Source organism: Pan paniscus, chromosome 7, assembly GCF_029289425.2.
Source record: "Pan paniscus chromosome 7, NHGRI_mPanPan1-v2.0_pri, whole genome shotgun sequence".
Lineage (NCBI taxonomy): Eukaryota > Metazoa > Chordata > Mammalia > Primates > Hominidae > Pan > Pan paniscus.
Window position 1 is genome coordinate 100,889,384 of NC_073256.2, and position 7,159 is coordinate 100,896,542.

The window sequence follows — 7,159 nt, forward strand, 5'->3', positions numbered from 1 at the left end:
CTAAGAAAATAATACAGCTTAAAAATGAACACTGGAGATTCCACTTCTGGAATAACTAAATAAGGACCTCTGCAGATCTGTTTCCCATCAAAACAACCATAACTGGTGAAAAGTACTTTAAAACAGCCATTTAAAATCACTGAGAATTGTCCTTAGGGTATACAGCAAAAGAAGAAACATTTATTCAAGAAAAATTTAAATTCAGTAAGAATGGCAAAAACCTGTGGCACTGAACCAAGATTATCTCTCACCCTCAGCTCAGCCTGATGGCAGCTCCACACAAGGTAGAGCTCCTGGCAAAGAAGATAAGATTTCCTCTCCACTAACAGTCAAATACGATATATCACCAGCTGGGCAGGCTGTGAGCATTCCTTGTGCCTTTGTTGTAACCCAGTGCAAATTCTGGGTGGGTGCGGGCTCAGCGGGCCCCAGCTAGGTGGTTGCGCCAGCTCCCCAGCACTGCCGGCCCGCCTGCACTGCGCTTGAATTCTCGCTGGGCCTCAGCCGCCTCCCCACAAGGCAGGACTCGGGACCTGCAACCCGCCATGCCTGACCCTCCCCTACCCCCTCACCCCCATGGGCTCCCGCGCGGCCTGAGCCTCCCCAACAGGCGCCAGCCGCCCCTGCTCCGCGGCCCCTGGTCCCATCGACCACCCAAGGGCTGAGGAGTGCGGGCACACGGTGCAGGACTGGCGGGCAGCTCCGCCCATGGCCCCTGCATGGGATCCATGAGGCGAAGCCAGCTGGGCTCCTGAGTCAGGTGGGGACTTGGAGAACTTTTATGTTTAGCCAGAGGATTGTATATTCACTAATAAGCACTCTGTGTCTAGCTTGGGGTTCATGGATGCACCAGTCAGCACTCTCTATCTAGCTAATCTGGTAGGGACTTGGAGAATCTTTATGTATAGCTAAAGGATTGTAAATGCACCAATCAGCACCCTGTGTCTAGCTCATGGTTTGTAAACGCACCAATCAGCACCCTGTCTCTAGCTCAAAGTTTGTAAATGCACCCATCAGTGTTCTGTGTCTAGTTAATCTAGTGGGGACTTGGAGAACTTTTACGTCTAGCTAGAGGATTGTAAATACACCAATCAGCACTCTGTGTCTAGCTCAGGGATTGTAAATGCACCAATCAGCACCCTGTCAAAAAGGACTAATCAGCTCTCTGTAAAATGGACCAATCAGCTGTCTGTAAAATGGACCAATCAGCTCTCTCTAAAATGGGCCAATCATCAGGATGTGGGTGGGGTCAGATAAGGGAATAAAAACAGGCTGCCCGAGCCAGCAGCGGCAACCTGCTCGGGTCCCCTTCCGCACTGTGGAAGCTTTGTTCTTTTACTGTTTGCAATAAATCTTGCTGCTGCTCACTCTTTGGGTCTGCACTGCCTTTATGAGCTATAACACTCACCGTGAAGGTCTGCAGCTTCACTCCTGAGGCCAGCGAGACCATGAACCCACCTGGAGGAATGAACAACTCCGGACAGGAGGAACGAACAACTCCAGATGCGCCACCTTAAGAGGCGCCACCTTAAGAGCTGTAACACTCACTGCGAAGGTCTGCAGCTTCACTCCTGAAGCCAGCAAGACCACGAACCCACCAGAAGGAAGAAACTGAACACGTCTGAACGTCAGAAGGAACAAACTCAGGACAGACTACCTTTAAGAACTGTAACACTCACCGTAAGGGTCTTCGGCTTCATTCTTGAAGTCAATGAGACCAAGAACCCACCAATTTTGGACACACAATCAAATTAGAACTCAGGATGAATAAACTCACTCAAAACTGCACAACTATATGGAAACTGAACAACCTGCTCCTGAATGTCTACTGGGTAAATAACGAAATAAAGGCAGAAGTAAAGATGTTCTTTGAAACCAATGAGAACAAAGACACAACGTAGCAGAATCTCTGAGACACATTTAAAGCAGTTTGTAGAGGGAAATTTATAGCACTAAATGCCCACAAGAGAAAGCAAGAAAGATCTAAAATCGACACCCTAATATCACAATTAAAAGAACTAGAGAAGCAAGAGCAAACACATTCAAAAGCTAGCAGAAGGCAAGAAATAACTAAGATCACAGCAGAACTGACGGAGTTAGAGAAACAAAAAAACCTTCAAAAAATCAATGAATCCAGGAGCTGATTTTTTGAAAAGATCAACAAGATAGACTGCTAGCAAGACTAACAAAGAAGAAAAGAGAGAAGAAGCAAATAGACACAATAAAAAATAAAGGGGATATCACCACTGATCCCACAGAAATACAAACTACCATCAGAGATTATAGTATAAACACCTCTATGCAAATAAACTAGAAAATCTAGAAGAAATGGATAAATTCCTGGACACACACACCCTCCCAAGCCTAATCAAGAAGAAGTTGAATCTCTGAATAGACAATAACAAGTTCTGAAAGTGAGGCAATAATTACTAGCCTACCAACCAAAAAAAAGTCCAGGACCAGATGGATTCACAGACAAATTCTACCAGAGGTACGAAGAAGAGCTGGTACCATTCCTTCTGAAACAATTTCAATCTCTATTAAAAGAGGGAATTGTCCCTAACACATTTTATGAGGCTAGAATCATCCTGATATCAAAGCCTGGTAGAGACACAACAAAAAAAGAGAATTTTAGGCCAATATCCCTGATGAACATCAATGTGAAAATCCCCAATAAAGTACTGGCAAACTGAATCCAGCAGCACATCAGAAAGCTTATCCACCACAATCAAGTTGGCTTCATCCATGGGATGCAAGACTGGTACAACATATGCAAATCAATAAACGTAATCCATCACATAAACAGAACCAACGACAAAAACCACATGATTATCTCAATAGATGCAGAAAAGGCCTTCGACAAAATTCAACAGCCCTTCATGCTAAAAAGTCTCAATAAATTAGGTATTGATGGGACATAGCTCAAAATAATAAGAGCTATCTATGACAAACCCACAGCCAATATCATACTGAATGGGCAAAAACTAGAAGCATTCCCTTTGCGAACTGGCACAAGACAGGGATGCCCTCTCTCACCACTCCTATTCAACATAGTGTTGGAAGTTCCGGCCAGGGCAATCAGACAGGAGAAAGAAATAAAGGGTATTCAATTAGGAAAAGAGGAAGTCAAATAGTCTGTGTTTGCAGATGACATGATTATATATTTATAAAACGCCATCATCTCAGCCAAAATCTCCTTAAGCTGATAAGCAACTTCAGCAAAGTCTCAGGATACAAAGTCAATGTGCAAAAATCACAAGCATTCCTATACACCAATAATAGACAAACAGAGCACCAAATCATGAGTGAATTCCCACTCACAATTGCCACTAAGAGAATAAAATACCTAGGAATACAACTTACAAGGGATGTGAAGGACCTCTTCAAGGAGAACTATAAACCACTGCTCAACAAAATAAAAGAGGACACAAACAAATGGAAGAACATTCCATGCTCATGGAAAGGAAGAATCAATATTGTGAAAATGGCCATACTCCGCAAGGTAATTTATAGATTGAATGCTATCGCCATCAAGCTACCATTGACTTTCTTCACAGAATTGGGAAAAGCTAAAGTTCATATGGAACCAAAAAAGAGCCCGCATTGCCGAGACAATCCTAAGCAAAAAGAACAAAGCTGGAGGCATCAGGCTACCTGACTTCAAACTATACTACAAGGCTACAGGAACCAAAACAGCATGGTACTGGTACCAAAACAGATATATAGACCAATGGAACAGAACAGAGGCCTCAGAAATAACACCACACATCTACAACTATCTGATCTTTGACAAACCTGACAAAAACCAGAAATGGGGAAAAGGATTCCCTATTTAATAAATGGTGCTGGGAAAACTGGCTAGCCATATGTAGAAAGCTAAAACTGGATACCTTCCTTACACCATATACAAAAATTAACTCAAGGTGGATTGAAGACTTAAATGTAAGACCTAACACCATAAAACCCTAGAAGAAAACCTAGGCAATACCATTCAGGACATACACATGGGCAAAGACTTCATGACTAAAATACCAATAGCAATGGCAACAAAAGCCAAAATTGACACATGGGATCTAATTAAACTAAAGAGCTTCTGCACAGCAAAAGAAACTATCATCAGAATGAACAGGCAGCCTACAGAATTGGAGAAAATCTTTGCAATCTACCATATGACAAAGGGCTCATATCCAGGATCTACAAAGAACTTAGACGAATTTACAAGAAAAAACAACCCCATCAAAAAGTGGGCAAAGGATATGAACAGACACTTCTCAAAAGAGGACATTTATGCAGCCAACGAACATATGAAAAAATGCTCATCTTCACTGGTCATTAAAGAAATGCAAATCAAACCACAATGAGATACCATCTTACAGCAGTTACAATGGTGATCATTAAAAAATCAGGAAACAATAGATGCTGGAGAGGATGTGGAGAAATAGGAAGGCTTTTACACTGTTGGTAGGAGTGTAAATGAGTTCAACCATTGTGGAAGACAGTGTGGCGATTCCTCAAGGATCTAGAACTAGAAATACCATTTGACCCAGCAATCCTATTACTGGCTATATACCCAAAGGAGTATAAATCATTCTATGATAAAGACACATGCACACGTATGTTTGCTGCGGCACTATTCACAATAGCAAAGACTTGGAACCGACCCAAATGTCATCAATGATAGACTGGATTAAGAATATGTGGCACATATACACCATGGAATACTATGCAGCCATAAAAAGGATGAGTTCATGTCCTTTGCAGGGACATGGATGAAGCTGGAAACCATCATTCTCAGCAAACTCACAAAGACAGAAAACCAAACACCACATGTTCTCACTCATATGTGGGAGTTGAGCAATGAGAATACATGGACACAGGCTGGGGAACATCACACACCAGGGCCTGTTGGGGAGTGGGGGGCTGGGAGAGGGATAGCATTAGGAGAAATACCTAATGTAAGTGTCGAGTTGATAGGTGCAGCAAACTAACATGGCACATGTATACCTATGTAACAAACCTGCACATTGTGCACATGTACCCTAGAACTTAAAGTGTAATAATTTTTTTAAAAAAAGGCACAGAGTGGCAACTTGGATAAAGAAGAAAGACCCATCAGTATGCTATCTTCAAAACCCCCATCTTACATGCAATGACACCCATAGGCTCACAAAAGGACAGAGAAAAATATACCAAGCAAATGGAAAACAGAAAAGAACCAAGTGTTGTTATCATAATTTCAGACAAAACAGACTTTAAACCAGCAAAGTCAAAAAGGACAATGACGATACATGATGGTGTAAAGTTCAGTTCAATAAGACCTAACAATCCTAAATATATTTGCCTACAATACAGGAGCACCCAGATTCGATAAAATTCAACTTCCCATCAGTAAAAGCCCTCAACAAACGAGACATTGAAGGAACATACTTCAAAATAATGAGAGCCATCCATGACAAACCCACAGCCAACATCATATTGAATGGGCAAAACCTGGAAACATTCCCCTTGAAAATCGGAACAAAACAAGGACACCCTCTCTCACCACTTCTATTCAACATAGTACTGGAAGTGCCAGCCACAGCAATCAAACAAGAGAAGAAATAAAGGGCATCCAAATAGGAATGGAGGAAGTCAAACTATCCCTGTTTGAAGATGATATGATTCTTTACCTAGAAAACCCTATAGTCTCTGCCCAAAAGCTTCTTAATCTGATACTTCACCAAAGTTTCAGGATACAAAATCAATGTACAAAAATCAGTAGCATTGCTATACACCAACAACATCCAAGCTGAGAGCCAAATTAAGAATGCAATCCCATTCACAATAGCCACAAAAAGAATGAACTGCCTAGGAATACAGCTAATCAGGGAGGTGAAACATCTCTATAATGAGAATTACAAAACACTCTTCTAAGAAATCAGAGATGACACAAACAAATGGAAAAACATTCCATGTACATGGATGGGAAGAATCAATATTGTCAAAACAGTTATACTGCCCAAAGCAATTTATAGATTCAATGTTATTCCTATTAAACTACCAATGTATTCTTCACAGAATTTAAAAAGGCTATTTTAAAATTCATATGGAACCAAGAGCCCAAATATCCAAGGCAATCCTAAGCAAAAATAACAAAGCTAGAGGCATCACATTACCTGACTTCAAACTATATTACAAAGCTACAGTAACCAAAACAGCATAATACTTGTATAAAAACAGACATATAGGCCAATGGAACAGAATATAGAGCCCAGGAATAATTCTGCACACCTAAACCATCTGATCTTTGACAAAGTTAACAGAAACAAGCAATGAGGAAAGGACTCCCTATTCAATAAATGGTGCTGGGATAACTAGTTAGCCATATGCAGAAGAGTGAAACTGTACCCTTTCCTGACACCACATAAAAAAATCAACTGGTCTGGGTGTGGTGGCTCACACCTGTAATCTTAGCACTTTGGGAGGTCAAGGTGGGCAGATCACTTGAGGTCAGGAGTTCCAGATCAGCCTGGACAACATGATGAAACCCCCTCTCTACTAAAAACACAAAAATTAGCTGGGCATGGTGATGCACACCTATAGTCCCAGCTACTCAGGAGGCTGAAGCATGATAATTGCTTGAACCCGGGAGGCGGAGGTTGCAGTGAGCCAAGATTGCGCCACTGCACTCCAGCCTGGGTGACAGAGTGAGACTCTGTCTCAAAAAAATTATATAAAACAAAATGAAAATAAATAAATAAATAAAAGGCAATAGTAAGTGTTGACAATGATGTAGTAATAGGAATCCTCATACACTGCTAGTGGGAATATACAATGGTGCAGCCACTTTGGAAAACATTCTGGCAGTTCGGCAGAAGGTTAAACATAGAGTTATTATATAATCCAGTAATTCCATCCCTAGTTACATACTCAGGAGAAATGAAAATTTTGTCCACCCAAAAACCTGTGTGCAAATGTTAACAAGAGCATTATTCAAAAGAGCCAAAAGGTGGAAACAATCCAAATATCCATCATGTGATGAATGGATAAATAAAATGTGGTATATCCATACAATGGAATATTATTTGGCAATAAAAAGAAATGAATACTGATACAACCTGCAATATGCAAATGTCCAGAATAGGCAAATTTATAGAGACAGAAAGTAGATTGATTCATG